This window comes from Chelonoidis abingdonii, chromosome 11 (genome assembly GCF_003597395.2).
Source record: "Chelonoidis abingdonii isolate Lonesome George chromosome 11, CheloAbing_2.0, whole genome shotgun sequence".
Classification (NCBI taxonomy): domain Eukaryota; kingdom Metazoa; phylum Chordata; order Testudines; family Testudinidae; genus Chelonoidis; species Chelonoidis abingdonii.
In genome coordinates this window covers 35,420,194-35,442,702 of record NC_133779.1, presented here as the reverse complement: position 1 = coordinate 35,442,702, position 22,509 = coordinate 35,420,194, and the positions used below count along the sequence as shown (strand labels likewise).

The 22,509-nt window shown below is 55.7% G+C and overlaps 1 protein-coding gene across 1 annotated transcript in view; it reads left to right on the top strand.

Moving 5' to 3' along the window:
* Window positions 1–2,872: 2,872 nt before the first annotated feature.
* SEMA6B (semaphorin 6B) overlaps window positions 2,873–22,509 on the top strand; it is a 91,650-nt gene continuing 72,013 nt past the window's right edge. Inside the window, exon 1 of the mRNA XM_075070886.1 lies at window positions 2,873–3,370. The gene's annotated coding sequence lies outside the window, so the exon portion shown is untranslated. The remainder of the gene's footprint in view (window positions 3,371–22,509) is intronic.

Below are 22,509 nucleotides of genomic sequence, written 5' to 3'. Positions count from 1 at the left end.
CCAATTATTTAATGAGGTGCTCTAGCACCTCTGTGCTTTGGAGCACGGATGTGCAATTTGGCAGGGAGCTCACCTTTTTGCCACCCCCATGAAAATCCACCCAGATCTGGCCCAGTTAGAAAACTCTCTGTTTGCACATGCTCAGAGAGTTAGCATCAGGCAGCTAAATTCTCCGAAGAATCCGTCTACAATGAGCATGCTCCGTCCCCACCCAGCTCCTCTGGGCGTGTGGCTTCCCTGCGGAGTGGCTGACTGTGCTCCATCCTCAGGGTGGCAGGAGCTGAGCCGGACTCTTCCTGCAATTGCACCGTCTGACTTCCAGAGGATGCCGCGGCATCGCATTCAGGCACGGCCAGTGGGGACGCCATCTCTCCAGTGCGCTCAGTGGCTTAGCCCCTTGCTGGCACGTGGAACCCAGGCTGTGGCCAGGGGAGGAGAAGGGGAATCTGCCTGACTCAAAGGCTGAGGGGTGAGGAACCAGGGACTGGGGAAGAGATGCAGGGCAGAGGGACGGGGCGGAAGCAGGAGCAGAGGGGAACAGAAGACCCAAAGTGGGAATAGGCTCAAGAAATGGCTAGGGATAGTCATGATGGGAGAAGGGCATGAACCGAGGAGGGAATAGAAAAGGGGGCAGGCAGGTGTTGAGGGAGGAATAGCAACAGGAGGGGACAGGGCAGGGGAAGGGGTGGATAGGAGCAGAAGGAGATTTGGAGGAAATAGGACAGAAGGGTCTGTAAGCACTAAAGCACACTCCTCTATAGAACATGGAATGAACCCAGGAATCCTGAGTGTCAACATTCCTCGGCTGTCAGCAAATAGCCGTGAAACCCCCTGGCAAAGCGTCTCATGTCTCTCTCTGCGCAGAACCGAGCCCTCCAAAGTTAGGGAATACTGGCATTCGGATTGTCCGTGCAACCTTGATTCAGCCCTCTTGTGGGTATGCCGGGCCGTGATGACACACTCTTTAATTACATCATCACAAGTGATTTCTTCCACAGGCCCCCTGCCTCAGTCAGTGCATGGGCTGGACCTGCTCTGGGGATGACTCGGGGCTGCCTACTGAAGCTGCCTCTTGGTACCCCGAGTCATTTTTGCAGAAGTTGGAAATTGTGCAGTGAATGAGGCAGGAAGGGAGAGGATTCCTCGCAACGGAGGCAGTGGAATGCCGTCCTGGACAACTGGGTTCCGTCCCTGCCTCTGCCACAGAGTTCCCGGACGGTGCTGGGCAAGTCACTTAGAGCAAACTTTTCACAGCGGCCACTGTGCGTTCCTCATTTTCTGGGGACCTAACCTAAGAGGCCTTGGGTCTGACTTGCAAAAGTGTTGAGCACTCACAACTGCCACTGAGGTCAACAGGGCACTGTGCTCTGAATAATGAAGAGCTGCCAAATGTTTTACAAAAAATCCTAAACGTGTCAAACTGGGCCTCCAAAATTCCTTGGTAGTTTGGGCTTTAACGTCTCCGTTTCCCAGGTGTAAAATGGGATGATAATAATGCCTAAAATGGGATGATAATATGTGGGGTGTCACAACGATAAATTCATTCATGTCTGTAACAGGCTAAGATCCTCCAATGACAGCAGCATGGAAAAGTCCACAGAGGAATGAATAATTCTGTATTCAGTGCAGGGCTTGGCGGCTGGGCAGTGAATAATGCCTGGGGCCACGCACTGAAGCATGAGGATAAAAAGGAATATTGGAGAGATACCCATCAGTAAGCACCGTCCATCCTGAGCACTGAACAAGGCGGGGTCTGGGAGGAAAAAAATAGTGGGTGTAATTAAAGACTAGATCACAGTGCATGTGCCTGAGACAGCTGAATAAAGGATGCAAAAGCTACCTTCATTCTGGCACTTCCTAGGGGGGGTCGAAAGGTTATTACATGAGGGGGTCGCGAGCTGTCAACCTCTACCCCAAATCCTGCTTTGCCTCCAGCATTTCTAATAGTGTTACATATCTCAAAAAGTGTTTTTGATTTATAAGGAGGGGGAGTGCTGCACACCGTGGCTTACTATGTGAACGGGGTCACCAGCGCAAAAGTTTGAGAATCATAAGCCTAGCACAACAGTGGCCTGGTGTATGATGGGCGCCGCTCGGCCCTGTGGCAAAACAAACCATAATAATACCCGGATTGCCAGCCTGGGGTTAGTTCCCAGCTGTGCCGGGTGAGCAGGGCTGTCTGAAGGCGGTCTGGGGCCCTGGGCACCTGGCATCCTCAGAACTCTCCCTAAAGATCATGGCCCAGCCCCTAATTACGGGGCCAGCAGGTTTGTCTGTCTTGTCTGAGATTTGGGGCAAGAAATGGCTCGCGCTGTGTGTCTGTACTGCACCTAGCGCTGCCTTGGTTAGGACCTCTCGGTGCTGCTCCAGTTCCAATCATATTGTCTCCTAACTAGCTCCAGTGTAGACACGGTGCCCCTGCCCCCGATACCACAAAGGCCTAGGAGAAATACCAAGGGCTGCGATTGTGTCCTGGTTGTGGGTACAGAGTCAGAGATGTCCCCTGCCCCGAAGAGCTTCCGGTCCTTGGGGACAGGGCAGGCAAAGAGTTCTCCCGATGCTGCGGATGGGGGAAACTGAGGCACGCAGCGGGGCAGCGATTTGGGAACTGGAATCCTCGCCTACTCTGGCCTAAAACCAACCCCCCACCCCACACCCTTTGCTGGGCTGGCAAGGAATGAGCCCCACCCGGCCTTCAAATCCTCCCCCGCCCGCTTGGAGCTTTTCTGCCCCCACCAAGCGGGTCCCCTCGCGCTCCAGCTCCGGGCAGAAGCGCCGGAATCCAGCCCTGCTCTTGCCTGGAGCCCGCCGGGCTGGGTGCGAGCTGGAGCTGCGGCGCAGGGGAAGATGCAGCCTGCAATGTGCGCGCTCCAGATAACGCAGGGGCCGGAGCCAGCAGATGCAGACAGCGCCGGGGGAGACCCGGGAAGAGACCCGCTCTCCGCCCCCCGCTAGCCCTCCCCCCCCGCAGGCTGACAAAGGCAGCAGGGAGGGGTGGGGGGGGGTTGCAGGAGCTCTCCTCCGTCCAGCGAGCCAGCCCGCCCCCCCCGGCAGGAGCCCCTGGCTGCAGCTGTTCCCAGCCCCCCTCCTGGCCCTGGGGAGGGGGGTGCCGGGGTTTGCATGCGCACAGCTGGCGGGGAGCTGCATTGCACGGGGGGGATCTGCCGGGGGGACACCCCCCCCGCCTGGTGTGGGTCTCTGCGCCCTGGCTCCCGGGCGCTGCTGGATGCGTGGCCAGGATGCCAGGCGGGTGCGAGGCAGGGACAGGTGTGAGGGGGGGCAGGAGGAGCGCCGCCCCTTAAAGGAAAGAGCCGCTCGGAGTTGCACGCTGCAGACAGCTCCAGCCTGGCTCCCGGGAGCCGCCGGCACGGTAGGTAAAGGCGCCGGGCGCTGCTGGGGGGGGCATTGCCTCGAGCAGGGGGGGCTTTCCCCCGGGAGCCCTGCAAACTTTGCGGCTCTCGGCCGGCGATCGCCGCCTCCCGGGTCCGTTTGTGGGGCGGGGGCAGCCCAGGGCAGGGGGCGCGCGGCCGTGGTGGTGGTGGCGGCGGGGTGGGGGGGATTTCACTCTGGGGGTGGTTATCCTCTGCCCGGGCAGCAACGTGCCTTTGTGTAGTCAGCGAGAAGCCCCTGCCTTCCCCATCCGAGCCGGGGCGGGGGGAGCCTGCAGCGAGCTTTTGTTACGGGCTCCAATGCAGAGGGGAACCTTGAAGGGTCACTGGCTCTGCCCCCCCGCGGGGGGGCTGGCATTGCCCAGCAGCTGGTGGGTACCGGGGGGGGCTGTTAACAAGGGGGAGGGGAGGAGCGGTGAGGACCCCCCAGCTGGAGCTGTTCTGCAGGGGGCTGGATGGGGGCGAGGTGGAAGAGGTAGCAGGCAGTGGCTGCTTGGGTTTGTTTTGTGCTGCCACAAGCCCCTTGGTAACCGGCTGGAGATGGGGGGGACCTGCCCTTCACTTGGGGTGCAGCCCCCAGGCTGTTGGGCAGAACCTGCCTGGGCTGGAACCGGACACAGGGAGATGACCCAGAATCCAGCACACGGGTGAGCTGGGGAGGCCTGCCGGGGGCCCTGCCATAGAGACAGGGTGGGGCAGAAAGGGTGACAGTGCCCCCACCCCAGGGAGCCGTGCGAGGGGAGCTCCCGCTCTGTCCGGATCTGAGGTTTGCCACCACCGGGAAGGTTGGCCCTGCCCTCGATGAGGGGCGAGGTGGGGGGAAGGCTCCGTTCCCCAGCCATGCGGGTTACCTCTGCCTCGGGGTGCTGGGTGGCCTCCGGACCCTGCAGCTGCAGGGAAGGTGTCTGCCTGGCTGTGGGTCCTGCTTTATGACATTCCTGTTGAGGAATAGGATTATTGGCATGAAAGGAGCCAACAGCAGGGGAGTTGAATGCTTTTAAACACGGGGGGCTGGGCCCTGCGATTTACAGGGGGTGGGTGGGGGTTCGGCAGGGGGTGCCCCACTAGATGTCAGTCCACCAGGCATTCATGGTTCGGTGCTGGGCATCAGCTGCCCTTGCCCGGTCCTGTGAACCCCCTGACGCTGGTATGCTAAAGATAACCCACCTGCGTTCCTGCTCCTCGCGAGGGGGCCCATCCTGCAGGGTGCTGGATAAGGGCTCTGAGAAACAAAGGCACTCAGTGCAGGATCGGGCCCGCAGAGGTCCTCCTGGCTGGTTTTCCGTTGGCCTGACATCTGTGCTAATGTTGAGCCCCTCCTGCTTACTGCTGTCAGGGGCAGCTTTGGGGACAGTCACTGTCGGGGGTGGGGGATAGGGGCAGGGACCTGAGTGCTGCCTGGCATGTGGCTGAGGACAGGGCTAAGCAGCTGGGGCAGTACCCCCGCCCCCCTGCAGAGACCACCCGCCCCCCTTCCCTAAACGCGCACCCAGCCTCCATGTAATGGGGGAATCAATAGAGATGCAGCCGTGGGATCTGGAGCCACTCATGACATCGGAGCAGCAGGGCCTGACAGTGCTCCCGTGTGGGGCTCGCACGGAGCACGCCGGCTCTGCCTTGCAGACGAGGTTCTCCCGTCTCCCAGGAAGCAGGAGTGGTTGGCTTGGGGATGGGGAAGTGGGGCAGGCAGAGGGCTGTGCCCGGAGCCCGCAGAAGCAGCATTGTAGCAGCAGGACGCGGAGCCTGGCCTGGAGCAAGGAGGTGATTGCTCATCTCTGTGCAGGTTCATTAAGCACTTAAGGTCTCCGGAGTCCTGTACCGCCCTGAACATTGTGGCAGGCAGCGTGGCCTAGTGGGTCAATGTAGCGCTCCGGATGGGGAAGCGGGGGGGATCTAGGTTCTGTTCCCAGCTCTGTCATTGTTCTCTCTGCGTGACCACGTCATGGCCCTTCTCTGCACCTCAGTCTGCTTGTCTGTAGAATGGGGCTGCTGGTATAGCAGTAGCGCCTAGGGGTCTCTGCTGAGATCAGGCTTTCTTGTGCTCGGTTCTGTTCAGACACAGTCCCTCAATCTGTGAGTGTACAGTCTAAATGGACAAGGGCCGGAGGGGAAACTGAGGCACAGGGCGACCTGCCCAAGGTCACAGAGCCGAGAGTGCAGGTCTCCTGAACCATCTCCCCATGAGCTGTCGACTTGCTCACACTGCCTCGCTTTACCTAGCTGCTAACGAGACCAGAGCCCCTTGAGAGTGCTCTTCCAGAGGCGCTTTTCATCTAGCCAAGTGTTATTAACGGATGATGAATACCAGTGCTGGGCAAGGACACCGTCCAGGGGAAAATTCCGTCAGAACAAAACTTTTCTGATCTGCGTCACCAGTAAGAGGTCTGCAGAGACCTCAGGAGAGGATATCAGACAGACGAAGGCAGGCCGGGCTTTTTGTGCTGGGCTTTCCCCATCTCCAAGGTGTTCGCTTAGTTTCACTTTCTGGGCCAGACCCTTCGGCTGCTGGAGATGGAGCTACAGAGGCGCTCCGCTGGCTGTGGAGAGCTTGCGCTGTAGCCTACCCTGTGAATAATGATGAATAATCTCAACCCATTGTCCATTTCACCTCTGGTTCCTATCCTACGGCATAAGGGGAATGCAGGACTCCAAGACCCAGTTTTCATTGGAATGACCATAGGAATAAATATTGTTAATGCTAATAAAATAGGTGCCATCTAAATCTCCTTCACACACCCCTCGGCCCCATCGCCTGTATTTTGAACCTAAATTTAGGACATGGGCGACATGATGCTAGGGGGCGGATTTTCAACCGCTTAGCACCCAGCAGCTGCCATGATGATGGCGCTGTCCCTTTAAATTATAAACACGGGCCCTTCACCTGCAGCCTGTGCAGTTGGGAGGAGGGGGGTCTTGAGGACATTGGGTCGTTTTTGTTTTTACTTTGTGCTTTTAATTTGAAATCGGGTCGTGTTTGTGAAATAGGGGCCCAGTCCTGCCAGTCCCCACTGAAGTGGGCCAGGGTGCTCAGTTGCCTGCCGGATCGGGCCCTTCCGATGGAGCAGGTGCTGTGCAGGGTGTGGGGGAGGCAGGCTGCCCCTTGGCTGAGTGATGCAGAGCCGTGTGGATGTAATATGCAGTTGTCAGAGACGCTGGCCCACAGCCTGCCCCTGAATTTCGCCCCATTCTGATTGGTGGGATGCCGTCCCCCTGGAATAGCTAAACTCAGGGTCTGTCATCACCATCTGCCAGTGATTGATGGATCAAGGGGTCAGAACCAGGGGGCTCCCAAGTTGTCTTAGCTGCCGATCCGGATTCTTTTGCAGCGTGCGGGTGGCGTCTGGGTGGTGGCGAGTCATGTGCTGGAGGGCTGTGCCGTGGGGTAGCAGTGCTGCAGGGAAGGCTGCCTCATAAGAGAGAAGATGGGGGGTTTGGGAGATTATGGAATAGAGGAAATAGAGTGTTTCAGGGGGCATCTTGAGGTAGGTGGCGGTATTCATTGGGTTGCTATGGAGAGGGGGAGAACTGGTGGTGTTTATAGAGGTTTGGGGCTGAGAAAATATGGGAGGATGGACTCCCCTTCTCTGCCCCACCCCTGCAAAGGCAGCACTTTACTGAAGGCAGCTGGGAAACTTTGCCCTGGCTCAGAGCGCTCCGGGTACCAGCTCGCAGATAGGTTCAGGCTTGGATGCTGTGACCACAAGTACTGTGGAACGCGTCTTGGATACAACTGCTTGGCTTTGTGCAGTTCTGTGAGCAGGATCTCACCCGGGTTCGGGGTCAATGGCTTTTGGAGAGCTGGCCGTCGCAGGGTTTATAGCCTGCTGCTGTTTGGGCCGACCCTTAACGGCAATGTTTGCAAACCAGCTGCATGGATTGTCTTGTCCCTGCAGCTTTCCCGGCCGTTTGGAAAGGTCACCATATGTGTGTGTTTTTTATGGCACTTTCAGGCACACTCCGGCCATAAAGAAGCTGGCTGCTTTGCGGGAACCGAGCCTCAAGTGCAATATTCCAACCCCGCTGGCTTATGGACACTGCTTCGCAGGGCTGTCCAGAGTGGGAGGCAAGTGGGGCAATTTGCCCTGGGCCCTGGAGCGGGGTCCTTCACTCACTTCGGGGGACCCGGAAAACTCTCGCGGGGCCTCCAGAGCTTCTTCCACTCCGGGTCTTTGGTAGGAATTCGGCAGCGGGGGGTCCTTCCGCTCCAGGACCCGCCGCCGAAGTGCCCCAAAGACCCACGGTGGGGGGTTCTTTTGCCCCAGGACCCGCCACCGAAGTGCCAGACTAACAGGGGACTCCCACCTCTGAGCAGGCTGCTGACCTGAGTCGGTCTCGAACTCAGTTTCCTATGGTCGGGCAGGAGGATTGGACTCCCCGACCAGCCATCGGCAGCGCCCGTGGGTCACTAGTGATCAACACATGCCTCCTGCTTCCACCTTCACCCTGAGGCTGTCGGTCCTTTGAGAAGGTGGGGACGGAAGGGCACAAGGAGAGGGGCCTGGTACCTGGGCAGCACAGGATTCCTTATTACTGACTGTGAAACCTGCTGCCACAGGCAAACATCCAGTAAGACTCTGTCACCCTCTAGAGGCGGCTTGGACAATCCAGGATCGCCCTGGGGGCCATGGGAGTTGAGGTCACTGAAAATGAGCAAGATCTTGCTTGGAGGGGCCGTCCCCTGCAGCTAGCATGGGGAATGTTTTTACGAATGAAATAGCGAAGGTCTCTGCCCACCTTGCTGTTATTTGGCCACTTTGTTCCTTCTGTGGCTCTGGCCTTTGTGTGAGTGGTGCGCAGAATGGGGGCCGGAGGGGGGGAGGAGGGGCTCATTAATACGCAGCTTTGCAAGAGTTGGCAGGCGTCTGGGCCAAATACGATCTACTTGGAAAGGGAGCTTGGGATCTGGCACTGAGGCTTTCCTCCCAAAGAGGGGGGGGCTGCCGAGAAACCCGAGAAACTTCCCAGCATTCCCGGTCGGACGCTGTTGAATTTGGTTGCACACGTCCATCCTCCAGGCACGTGCCCCTCTGGTCTGTCTCTGTCCTCACCCACGTACCCCTCTGACTCTGTCACTCTTCCATCCCCATCCCTGCCCCTCGGGCTAATCTAGCATGTGTCTGTCTCTTCTGTTGATTGCCCTGGCAGGCATGGATGAGCTGGAGCTGGGAGGCAGCATTCAGCTACCACAGCAACGATCACATCTCCTTGAAAGGCAAAGGGGGAGCGTAGATCCCCTTTGTCCCAGGGCACCTGCCCAGGATGTCCTCTAATCCAGCTGCACGTGCTGGGGAGCTCGAAGTGGGAAGGCCTGCTGATGCTGCCCCCCGGCACTCACTGGCCTGGAGAGGCCCAAGCTTCACTCCTCTTCGCTTAGGGGCGTGAGTGGAGAACCAAGGGGAACCTGTTTTCAAAAGGCCAGCCAGATTGGCTGCTCATCGTTCGCCTCCCGAGTGCCCAAGGGAGTGCTGCTGGGTCGCAGGGCCTGATCCCACAAGCCAGGGCCTCACTGAAGCAACTGGGGCAATTTGGGGGAGGAAGAGCTGCTCCCAAGAGCCGGGCCTCGCAGGATGAGGCTCTCATTTGCTCCAGGTATTTTCAAGGCCTGGCTGTTAAACTCCAGGAAGCAGTTTATTGCCCTCGTGCTGCAGCTCCTCCGGCTTGGGATCTGGGCGAGAGCTGCCGTGGGTCAGGGTGCCTTGCCCTGAGCCCACAGGAGCCGCATCACAGACGCTGGAGAGAGGAATGGTCTTTTCTCCTCCACCCACGCTGCCTGGAGCCTGGCTCCCATGTCAGCCAGGGAGCCGCTTGTAAATACGTCTTCCTTCCGCCCTGCCATTCAGATAAACAATGGGAAATTAACAAATTCAAACCCCGAGCAATTCAGAAGCAGGGCTGAACGACTCCATGCTCGTGTGCTCCACTGTAATGCAAGGACGGGGGTTCCTGGTGCTTTTCTCTTGGGACAGGATCTGTGCATAACCCCTAGCGATGGCAGACGAATGCTTTCCTGGCCGAGGTGTTGGGGAAGGCTGCTCCCACTGCAGTCTGGTTTAAGGTGGTGAGATGCAAGTTTATTACTAGTTGTGAAAGTTTATCTGATGGGCACGAACAAATTCCCCAATTGTGCAAGGGGCTGTACAGACACAGAAGAGACAATCCCCACCTTGGGGGGCGGGGTGTCATGCGCAAGCTAAGGCCCCTGTTCAGGACAGCCTCTATGCATTCCCGGGGAACTGAAATCAATGGGAGAGCATAGATTTTTTTCAGGCCAAAAGGGACCATAATGTGGATCTAGCCCGAGCCTCTTGAGTTCACATAGGCCAGAGAACGATTCCTGCATCAGTCAAAGCCCATAACTTCGGGCTGAGCGAGAGCTTGTCTTTTGGAAACCCAGGCAGGGCTGGATCGAAAGGCTGCAAGCGAGAGAGAATCTGCCGCACCCCAAAAGTTACACTCCTGCTTAAGTGCTGCCCTGACTCAGAGCCTGAAAGAAAACTCCCGATCCATGAGGCCTCGTTGAGGGTAATGTCGTTATGTCCATTTACGCCAGCCGAGGTGCTGCCCCTCGGAGACTTGTGGGAGCTCTGGTTGTGGGGGGAGCCAGCTTTGCCTAGGCTGCCGAAGAGTGAATAAAGAATTGCTGCCTTAGTGCTAAATTCTCTGATGTTCCTTGGCTTAAAGTTATCAGCTGGCCTTGTGGTTTGTGTAATTAATGATACTGGAGTATATAAAATTTGATGTAGCAATCGCTGGATAAGGATGCGTATATCTAGGCAGTGGATAGGGACAGAATGAGGTCACTTGTGCCTCCTCCACTCCAGGGCAGGATTTTTCCCCCACAGCGTATCTTCTAGTCATTTTGATCAGTCCAGTTTAAGAGGCAAATTTTGAAACCAACCTCTGCTGTTTGCATGTGCACTTTACGCACGCTGTGATATGCACGAACACGAGACTGTGCTTCCCAGTGGGTATCTGTGCAACCTGATGGAACAGCTGTGCATCCAGGACCATCACGTGCACGTTACCAAGGTTAGAAACCAGGCCAAAAATGTATCTTAAGGCCCAGATCCTGTAAGAGTTAGGAGCCTAAATACCTCTCAAGTTGTAGGCTTATGTTTTTAAAGGAGCCTGGGTCAGGGGCGGGGGGGCAGTACAAACACCCACACAAACTTATGCTCATGAAATTACTGCTGGCAGAGGAAGGCTGGGCTAACGGGTGAGGCACTGGGCTATACTCAGGAGACTGGGATCCAGTTCCCAGTTCAATCGCAGCCCCCCAGTGCGTGATGTCAGGCAAGTCACTGAAGGTGGAGTTCTGTACTCATTGACGGCAATGGGAATTTTACCCCCGACTTCATTTCTCCCACCCTCTGTGTTATCCGTTTAGATGGTAAGCTTTTCGAGGCAGGGGCTGGCTCTTGCTCCGGGCACCTGCAGCACCTAGCACAGCGGGGCCCTGAGCTCTGCATGTGCTGCTGATAATGACAACTTTCTGGAGTCTGGCAAGGCAAAAGTAACTCTCCTCCTGGGAGTCTCAGCTTAGTCACTGCGTCTCCTGCCTCTTCCATAGCATACGGCATGCATTCATCAACATAAACACTAGTAAAGAAACGCAGGAATCGAAAAGACTACAGATGCGCTGCATTGCTGAGCGAGGATATTTAACTCGTTTATTTCCTGCCTGGAGAGCATTTGACGGAGTTTTTGTAATTTAATTTCCCTAGTGGGTGTTTGTTTTTTAAAGAAACAGAGGCAGGGAAGGAAGAAGTGTAGGACGTGACAGAGAGAGGGCTAGACGAAAGTAGTGGTAACTTACCCCGGAAGCACTGCCACTGAAATCAGGTGCCACTGGGCATGAATGAGGAGGCAGAATCTGGCCATTGTGTTTAACAGATTTTCCCAGCCTACCTCACAGGGAAGAGCACCTTACTTCCCCTATCACCTGATAGATCTTGGTGGGTCTGTTTGTGGAGTTGGGTGCTATTCGGGTGGGGGCAGAGCTTCTCATTCCTAGGCCTGATCCAGTCTGCCAATGCCCCAGATCCATCCAGCCCATTATCCGGTCTCTGGCAGCAGCCAGCAGCTGATGCTTCAGAGGAAAGTGTACGAACCCCCCGAGGAGTGGAAATGAGATAACCCGACATTCCCCCCTGCCACACACACACACACACATTAGGTCCCATCTTGATCCCCAATAGCTAGAGATCAGCTTAAACCCTGACGCCTAGTATCGCTTCTGAAACACTGGTTGGCATGAATTAATGCTAATAGGCGGGTGATGTACAGCTCCAGGTGCTTTTGAGTATTGTTATCTTCATTCCTCAGATGGGGACCCAGAGGCCTAGCATGGGGAAGCCACTTCCCAGGGATCCGATCAGTCAGTGGCACCTCCCGGCTCACCCTGCCCCACTGCGTGTGTGCGTTCTGCCACAGGGACTGATCCCAGTCCTACCTGGGAATCTTTCCATTGACTTAATTATAGTATGTAGTGTCAAGGTGGCCCAGCTGAGGTCTGGGCCCCAATGTGCTAGGCTCTGTACGCACACAGGAAGAGCCAGTCCCTGCCCTCAAAGTGAGCGGGAGAAACTGAGGCACAGAGAGGGGAAATGACTTGGCCATGTCACCCTGCAGAGCCAGGGATAGAATCCAGGTCTCTAGAGGGTTAACTCTGCACTCATTCCACTAGGCCATGCTGCTTTGGCTAATGACTTCTGTGGGCTTTGGAGCAAGCCTTAACTTTGCAGATGCTGCGTGTGCCGGCACCAGAGCCAATTGATAATACAATTTTGATTCTCTTAGTAAAGGGAGGGGGAGAAAGAAGCTTGTCTGAAGTAGAGTGAACTCCCAGCGGGGCTGGATTGAGCTAACAGGATTTCACTCTCTATTTAATTACAATTTTGTAAAATTAAAAAAGCAAAATAACCCCCCCTTGTCTCTTTCTGCATGTCTCTGCCGGCCTCTGGGAGCCTGGCAGAGCCTTCTCCCGCTGAAGGGAAGTGAATGCTGATGAAAGCCCCCCATTTCCTGGAGAGCTGGTGGCAGAGGTGGAAGCTGGCATGGGTTCCTGGTGGAGCGCAGGACCCAGGCTGCATGTCCTAGGAGCCCAAGGAGGCTGGGCAGGCTCCTTGCAGGGGAGCGGGGGGTGGGAGGGGGAACTTGGTTGCTGTGGCAGATCAGGTGTCTTTTAAGGCGTAGACGCAGGTTGGGGCCAAGATAGTGGATGTGAGTGGCAAAGAGATGCCCATCGTACTATCACTCCTCCAGCCGCTCTCAGCTTTCAGGGTGTTTTCTTGAGCCTGTGAGTACAAAGTGTTTCCCAACTGGATCCTGCCTCCTTCTCCCACACAGGCTCCACAGCCATGGGTCTGGCGTTTCTCTCCCCAGTGGCTGCGCTAGCATCTCCGCGGTGCTGCCGCCAGACAGGTTAAGCCTCTTCTTTGGCAGGACAGCCCGAGTGCAGCTTCAGCTCTGCCTCGTCTGTCCCGTTGGCTGCCTGCCGCCTGAGCGGCTCCTCGAGTCCCGCCTGGCTCGGACCTTGCTCTCAGAGGGCAGACGTGTGCCCGGGTGACGCGGGTCAGGAGGGCATTCCAGCCAGGGTGCCTGGGAGCCTTCGTGGATGAGTCATGCTCTTGAGCCCTGGGCATAGATGGAGGCAGCAGGGCTGGCGTTTTGATGCACCATGGCTGATCCGGCGCTTCTGCTTTTGTAATGCACCAACATGGATAATCTCAGGCCAGACAGCCCCACTGGTGACCTCGGCTGGGCCGCACCATGGATGTTTCCTTGAGTTGCGTCCCAGGCAGGTGCCCAGGATAAGTGTCGCCTGGCAGAGCTGTGCGATCAGGGGGCCGGAGGGGGGCTCCTAGCCACCGGCAGGGGGGATTGCTCACCCTGACAGGCCAGGTGCGTAGCAATCCATGGGCTCCTGATCCATGGCCAGGCTCCTGAGGAACTCAGATCTTGTCGGGCTTTGATGTCTATTTCCCTCCTTTGTCCTTTCACTGGGTTTATAACTCTGCTGGAAAATACTTTTTGCCTTTGGGGCCGGGGTTGGGAAACTCATTTTGGGTGATGGAACTGAGGTCTGGTTTGCATCCAGGCCTCCTCCCCTGACTCCTGGGAACCGAGGAAGGGGATTTTCTCAACCCTGCCCAGACACGCTAGCCTGGCAGGGAACTAGAGGTGGTCTCCAAAGAATTCGGATGTGTCCTCCAAACATTGCTCCCTCTCTGCCTCTATTCAGCAGCATTTGCATCTGGGGGTTGGATAGCGGGGCCCCATCTATAGGGGACTTCGACTAGGATTTTACAAGGGTGTAAAGGAGTTAAGTGCCCAAATCCCACTGATTTTCCAAAGGGAATTGGGCGCCTAACGCTCGCCTTAGTAAGATAAGCAGTGGCCAAACTTGACCTGGCTCAGATGGCTGCGTTTGAATGAGCTCAGTCTCTTTAGTCTGGAAACAGAGACTGAGTGGGACACGATCAGGCGTCATCAGAGCGTATTACAAAGGCGGGCGGGTCTCATTACCTCCATGTGACAGATGGGGAAACTGAGGCATGGAATGGCAAAACCGCGTGGCCCAAGATCACTCAGGAGCAGAGCTGGGAATAGAACCCGGGTCTCTTGACACCCGCTCTCTTGCCCTGACCAGAAGACGATGCTGAAATTGAGGACGGGGGTGGGGATGGGAGGATAGGGAGGGGAAATTGTTTTGGAAAGTTCCATTAAAATCTCTGTGTTGGGTCTTCGCTGGCCATGAGCATTTCCCATCCCCTGGTCCTCTCCCTCTGAGGACGGAGTGACGTGTCCTTGGCTTATGGGCAGCAGGAGAATCCCACGCTGGGATTGGAGGGAGGGATCCAATGCATCTTTGCATTTGGGCAGGGAACATCTGGCTGGCTCTTCTTCAGCAGGGCAGTTGAGGATGAGATGGGTACCGTCAGAGGCCAGGGAGGCAGGACATGCCCTCCAGGGGAAGGGCATTGGCAGTGTAGCCCCAGCAGCCTGGCTTCATCGGAGGAAGCAGCAAATCCCACTCCGGTTTCAAGCGGTGGGAACATAACTCTTTTTTATGATCAGCCCCATTCATCATCTCTCTGCCGGGGGACGTCAAGATAAAGTGCTGGTAAATTAGAAAGTGTTAAGAAGGCGATTTGGGAGGCTGTGAGCCTGGGGTGATTAGAAATCCTTCTTCTCGCAAAGCTGCCCTGGGAACAAGGACGCGCCAGGCCAGCCCGCCACGAAAACACCCCCCACCCTCAGGAATAGCCACTAGGTCCCAGTGCCCAGCTCCCACGCTGCAGCGCTGCCCATGCCTTTGGTAGCCGCTACCAGGCCTGGAACTCTTTGTTCTTGTAGCCAGGAGGGGTCTGCCCAGCACTGATTGTAGCATCAGGACTGTAAGAGACCTCGAGAGGTCGTCTACTCCAGTCCCCTGCACTCAAGGCAGGACTAAGTATTATAGACCATCCCGAACAGGTGTTTGATGTCCCATGCTGGTTGCCTTAGGGCGGAAGATGGTGCCCTGAGGCACAATGGGACCCTCTCCAGTTCAGGGAGTAGGCGTGACCTAAAAAAAGACTACATTTCCCATGATGCACCATAAAGCCTGCACACACGTGCATGTGCATGCACCCCTGATCTTGAGCCGTTGGCCCGGCAGAGGCTGCGTTCCCAGCCGGTAGTTCTCAGGGGTGGTTACTGTTGGGTAACAGGTGCGCTCGTTGGCCGGAGTGACCCATGGGACAGGAGGCTGGTGGACCCAGTTCAGTTCCTGCAGGATGTGTGTCAGTGACATACCAAAGCCACCTTGGCAATAGTAGAGAGGCCGAGGAGAGAGCGGGCAAACTCGCCTCTCTCTGCCAGGGCGCTCGCTGCAGGCCACGACTGAGGCTCATTGATGGAGAAGACGGGTGGCTGTGAATGGGTTTGTCTCTCTTCCTGGTAGATTGGAGTGGGAAGTTGGGAGCTGGAATCAGTGATGGGGGAGCCCTGCATGATCTCCCTACCAGGGCAGGATTGCTCCCTCCAGGGCATTCTCCGGCGCTTCAATGGAGCAGGCACCTCTCTGGTACGGGAGCTCACCGCCCAAGGCTGAGTCTAGGGCTGCTAACGCCAGGCCCCCAGCGTGTTCTGTGGCCAATGCTGGAAAGAGCTGCCCCAACCCTTGAATTTGGTCCAAGTAGGGTCATCAGATCTGGGTACCACACGCTTTGCTCCGCGGGCCAAATTCAAAAGGGAGTCTCAACAGGTGTAACTGACTCCCTGAGACCCCTTCCATGGGCACCACACCCCCCTCTGTGCTCAGCCCCAGGAGTCTGTTTGTTGCAAACATCTCTGCCCCAGGGGTCCAGCTCTTCTGATTGTTTTTTGTTCCGGGGCCAGATCCCCAACTGGTGCAAATCAGCCCAACTGCACCCAGAGGCCAGCGGGGATGGGGGTAGGGCTGAAGAGGCAGCAGGTTAATAAGTGTGGGTCAGAAGGGGTGAGCTCCGAACTGGGCAGGCCGGCTGGCCCCCATCCTGCCGCATGGGAGTGCCTGCTGCAGCACTGCGTAATAGCCTTCGGGTCACCTCCAAGGGGAATGCTCTGACTTGGAAGGATGAGGTCAGTGCTGCGAATAGACCCGTGACCGCCCAGGGCCCAGCCTGCCAGGGGAGCAGCCCCCACATCCAGGCCAGAGGGAGCCGGCCTGGCAAATGGAAGCCCAAAAGCAGCACAGTCCTCAGTCCCCTCGACTCCCCAGATCCTCCTCCAGAGCTCACCCCCTAAACCAGCCCCATCCGTCCACTCCCTCAAACCACCATCCACCCACTTGCATGTGCCTGAACATCAAAGCCAGCCAACCCCCCAACACTGTCCACTGCCCCCCAGGCAAACCAGCCCCCACCTGCCCTCTCACCCCCATCACTGTCCACCCCTCCCCAGGCAAACCAGGCCCCCACCTGCCCTCTCATCCCCTTCACTGTCCACCCCTCCCCAGGCAAACCAGCCCCCCACCTTCCCTCACCCCCATCACTGTCCACCCCTCCCCAGGCAAACCAGCCCCCCACCTGCCCTCTCACCCTCATCACTATCTGCTCCCCCCCAGTCAAACCAGCCCCCATCTGCCCTCTCACCCCCATCACTGTCCGCTCCCCCCCAGTCAAACCAGCCCCCTGTCTTCCCTCTCACCTCCCATCACTGTCTGCTCCCCCCAGTCAAACCAGCCCCACATCTGTCCTATCACCCCCATCACTGACTGCTCCCCCCCAGTCAAACCAGCCCCGTCTGCCCTCTTACCCCCCATCACTGTCCGCTCCCCCCCCAGTCAAACCAACCCCCCATCTGCCCTATCACCCCCATCACTGTCTGCTCCCGCCCAGTCAAACCAGCTCTACATCTGCCCTCTCACCCCCATCACTGTCTGCTCCCCCCCAGTCAAACCAGCCCCCATCTGCCCTCTCACCCCCCATCGCTGTCCATTCCCCCCATCAAACCAGCCCCCCATATTCCCTCTCACCCTCCCATTCTTGTCCACTCCCCCCCAGTCAAACCAGACTCCTCCATCTGTCCATCCATCTCCCCGTCCCCCAGCACCCCAATCCCCAGCATTCCCATTCCCAAGCTTGACAGACAGATCCTCCAAGGCCTGCCTAGCCCGGGGGTGTATTCTCATCTCCATGCACTGGGAGCTGCATGTTAATCCCTGTGCCTGGAGATGAGGAGCTGTCCCAGAATGCTCTGCTCCCCTGTCTGTCTCCCACCCCTCACTTCTAGTTTGCAGTAATGGGCTCATTTTTCTGCCCTGTTTGTCCACCCACCCGCCCCCAGAGAGAGACACACGCCCTCAAACTGCACACATCCCCCCCCCGCACACACACACAGACGTGCACATCATATACACACACACAGGCACACACGCACCTGCGCACCCGCAGCCGTGCTCCTGCAGACACGCCCGGCACAACGCCACAAACACATGGATACTACACATGGTGATGCCACGGCATGCACCACTCACTGGACTCCCGCTAAATTCAGTACAGATCCCCCTATGCACCCAGAGACACACTCACATACACCGCACGGCCACGCTACGCACACCGCCACACACACATCGCACACAGCAGCTGAGTGAAATTGAGCCTGACCGGTCATCTGAATTTTGTAACAAACTCCCTCTCCCCTGCCCCCAAAGCCCTGCATTTGCTTTCTAGCAATGCGCAGGAGCCGGTGTGGAGCAAGAGCCTTTTATTAGCAGGCAGGTCATAGTTGGCAGATCACGAGAGGTTTGCACCTGCTTCCGAATTCAAGGCGCTTTGCTCATCCAGTCGAGGGCAGCAAGGCGATGCCATGCGACCTGCCTGTCGGGTCAGTGAAGAGATCAGATCAGCAAAGTCGCTGCCCTGCAGCCCTGGAGTGAGTGTGTGGTGAATTTTGACTGACAAATAAATTTGGGACCGCGGTGATCAGTTTGCAGGCAGAACTGGAGGTGAAACTCATTGAATAAAGCCTTGATTCTGAATGACCCACCGCTCCCACATGCATCCGTGTGCAATCCGTGCAGCTGCTGACTATAGCACACACAGGGATGCTCCACATCCCTGTAAATCACAGACATACATACAATCCATCCTCAAAGCCCCGTGGCTAAGCACACACACGGACACCGTTACACAGGCGCATGCAGGACACAGATACATATCCTTGCAAGTCACACAAATACACACACAATGATGCACAGACGTGCATGCGAAACATATATATTTGTGTGCACAACCCCCCCAGCAGACCACACCCCCACAAAGACTTCCAGGTATATGCATCCACACCTAAATAACAAAAGAAGGCATGTACATGCCTGCACCCCTCTGCGGATCACACACACTCACACTGCAGACCCACAAAGACTTCTGGGTCCGTGCATGCACACAGATAGTGAAGCACGCGCGTGCACACGCACAGATCTCCACTCTGCGCTTTCCCAATCCCTTTGAAATCCTCCTCAAAGGTCTGCTCGCTTTGAACTGTTCCTCCCCCCGGAAACCTGAATCAATATTTTTTTTTTTTTTTTGCCCTTGTTTCTTGGGCCTGGATCAACACACTTGGCCAGCCCTGCACCTCTGCTTCGCCACCCCGCCCTCCGCAAAGCCAGGCCGAGCTGGGGCAGAAAGGGGAGACCCCCGCTGCAGAGATAAGAGCATATTGTGGGGCAAGTGGCGAGAAAGGTGAGGCTTTGAAGCCTCTGAATTTTTTTTTAACCTGGTAGCTTAGCATCAATGATCTCTCTCTGCTGCTGAAGTGTTTGCAGGGAATGCTCCATGCAGCTGAAAAGGAAGCGGGGGTGGGTGGGAAATCAGCGTGCAAAGGGAGGCTGGGGTTTGTGCATCTGTGTGTATGGGGGGGGTGATGCTATAACTGATTTGCAACCTCCCCAGCCTGCCCCCAGCTGGGTTCCTTTGAGGTCTCGCCGGCCCTGCTGTCCCTAACCCCGTGTGCTGGGAAGAGTGGGGAGCTCACAGATGTCCCTCCAGTGCCCCCCCCCCCACTGTACCCCACTTACAACTGGAGCTCAGATAAAAGCAGAAGAGGCACTTGGAGCAGAGGAAGAACATCCCAGGAGGCCTCTCTCGGCACACAACAGCACTTGGTTCCTGGGGCACTAAAAGGTTAATTCCCATGGCAGCCATGGGTCCTTGGTAGACACCCCCCCCACTGCCTTTCACCCTCCCTAACTCCCCTCCACCTCGTCCCAAGTTCATGTCCAGCCCTCCCGGCCCAGGGGCTTGATGCCCATCCCCAACCTACTGCTGTTTCAAAGCCAACATGATAGAGTTCAAAAGGTTAATTAAAACAAGAATTGACCTCCCGGGGGTGCAGCAGAGAGGAGTTGTTAGAGCCAGAGGGTGGAAGCCAGGACTCCTGGGTTCAATTCTCAAACTCTGCCACTGACTCAGTGCACGAGCTTGGGCAAGTCACCTCTCCGCTGGGTGCGACTGCTTCCCCTTCTGCAGCAATGCCTGAGCACCCCGGGGCAGTGGTTTCTGTTTGCAGGACACTGTACGGATGCAAAGGGATTAGCAGCCAGAGGGCTGAGCAAATTCAGATGGATCATTTCTGGGAAAGGATTTCATAGATTGCATGGTGATCATCTAGTCTAGGGGTCTCAAACACTTGGCCCATGGAGTTATTTGCTGCGGCCCACCAAGCTCCCCATGGCCCGGCCCGCCCCCCCATTTTTTCCTGCGGCCACCAAGCTCCCCTCCTGCACCGCCACCCCCAGCTTGCCGCATCCCCGCTCCTCTGCCTACCTCCAGGCGTTTCCCGCCGCCAAACAGCTGTTTGGCAGCGCATAGTGCTTTCCAGGAGGGAGGGGGAAGGAGCGGGGAGCTGTGTTCAAGGGAGGAGGCGGAGAAGAGGTGGGCTGGGGGCGGGGATTTGGAGAAGGGGTTTGGAATAGGGGCAGGGAGGGGGTGGAGTTGGGATGGGGACTTTGGGGAAGGGATTGGAATGGGGGCGGGGAAGAGGCAGGGCAGGGGCGGGGCCTCATGGAAGGGATGGGGTGGGGCAGAGCTGGGGGCAATCTACTTGCCCTTATGTGGCCCTCGTGGCCATTTGAATTTGAGACCCCTGGTCAAGTCTGACCTGTAGAACACAGGCCAGAGAACTGAGATTTCCCACAGCAGATCTTTTGGAAGAATCACCCGGCCTTGATTTAAAAATGATCAGTGGTGGAGAATCCACCATGACCTGGGTGCTTGTTCCCCATGGTTAATTATCCCCACCATTAAAAATGTACACGTTGTTTCCAGTCTGACTTGGTCTAGTTTCCACGTCCAGCCAATTGATGGTGTTAGACCTTTCTCTGCTAAACTGAAGAGCTCATGGTTAAATATTTGTTCCCTGTGAATTTGCTCATAGACTGTGATCAAGTCCCCCCGTAACCTTCTCTTTGTTAAGCTAGATTCAGCTCTTTGAGTCTGTCACTAGAAAGCAGGTTTTCTAGTCCTTTAATCATTCTCGTGGCTCTTCTCTGACCCATCGCCAGTTTATCAGCATCCTTCTTGAATTGTGGGCGCCAGGACTGGCCGCAGGATTCCAGCAGCCGTCACACCAGAGCCAAATACAAAGCTAAACCCACCTCTCTGCTCCTACTCTAGATTCCTCTGTTTATGCATCCCAGGATCACATTAGCTCTTTTGGCCACAGCGTCACCCTGGGAGCTCACATTCAGCTGATTCTCCACCACGATCCCCAAATCTTTTTCAGAGTTGCTGCTTCCCCGGGATGGAGTCCCCGGTGGTGTAAGTGTGGTCTGCGTTCTTTGTTCCTGGATGTATACGTTTACATTTAGCTGTATTAATGCCCTTACTGTTTGCTTGCGCTCAGTTTGCCAAGTGATCCTCTTCCGTATTTACCACTCACCCAATTTTTGCATCATCCACAAACTTTATCAGTGACAATCTTATGGTTTCTTCCAGCTCGTTGATACAAATGTTAACTAGCGTCGGGCCAAGAACCAATCCCTGCAGGACCCCACTGGAAACACGCCCACTCGGTGACATTTCCCCGTTTATAATTACATTCTGAGACCTCTCATTTAGCCAGTTTTTAATCCATTTAATGCGTGCCCTCTTAATTTTCTGTTACTCTATCAAAATGTCATGAGGTACCAAATCAAACGCATGAGAGAAGTCTAAATGTGTTACCACCACACTATCACCTTTATTAACTAAACTTGTAATGTCATCCAAAAAAGATAACAAGTTAGTTTGATGGGATCTATTTTCCGGAAACCCATGTTGATTTACCTTAGTCACACTACCCTCCTTTAATTTGTTATTAATCAAGTCTCGGATTAGCCACTCCGTTTTCTTGCCTGGGATCAATGCCAGGCTGACAGGCCTATAATTACCCCGGTCCTGCCTTTTACCCTTTTTCAAAAAAAACTGGCCCAACTTTAGTTTTCTTCCAGTCTTCTGGAACTTCCCAAGTGCTCCAAGACTTATTGAAAATCAACATTAATGGGCCAGTGACCTCCTCGGCCAGCTCTTTCATAACTCTTGGATGCGAATTATTTGGACCTGCTGATTTAAAAATATCTGAATTTAGTAGCTTCTGTTTGACATCCCCTGGAGATACTAGTGGAATGGAAAGAGTGTTATCCTCACCACACGATGAGACTGTATCATGTATTTTTCCCCCAAATACAGAACAGCAATATTTATCCAACTCCACTGCCTTTTTTGCCTCGTTATTGATAATTCTACCATTTCCATCTTGATTTAGCCTTTCAGAGAGTGTGATTTCCCTGAGCATTATAGTTTTACATGTATTGGACTGAGATCTCTCTTCCACACCGTGGCTTGATATTCAGATTTGAGATATTGGGATTGGTCAAACAAGGGATTGAGCGATGGGATTGGTTGGGTGAGTCACACGGTATTAGTTTTGTTCTCTGATTGAAGGAGTAGGCACGTGCTTTTGGGAAATCTCGAGCATGTGACTCAGTGGCACGAACAGTCGTGCAAAGCAGCACAGACGGCCTGCAGCATCTGCTACAACGTGACCCTCGCCTGGCACTGGTGCACCTCTCTGCAATGCATCTTGGCAAATCTTTGCACGCCAGCTTAGTGAGTGTGACCATGTCTCCCCTAGTCATTGGCCCCAGCCACTGCAACAGCCCCCTATTTACTCCCCGCTGGTTGAGCTGTGCCTTTATCTTAGAGGGTCAAGCCTGGTGGCTTTTGGTGTGGAATGTCCCAGGTTTGGTCCCTGCATCTCTGTTGCCTGGCATTCCTAATGGGAAGTCGTTAATGAAAGCCACAGTTGGGGTCTGCACAAGCAGGGCTGAGGAATGGCTGCCATCAGTGACAGCTCAGGGCTCCTTCCAGCCTGGATTCCCAGCTCCTAGCAGAGAGCAACAAGCTATTTCTAGGCCTGCCAGGAAACAGCTCACCTTCCAGCACAGGAGCAATGCTGGAGGCGGGAGGCAGCTTCATGCAGTTGGACTCCTAGAACAATATTCCTTTGTTCCCAGGCAGCATTAGCAGCCAGCAACCTGGCCTGTTTCAGAGCTATCTGTGCCATCTGAGCACCTCCGCCTTCTCGCATCCGGCTGGAAATACCTACTCGCCTG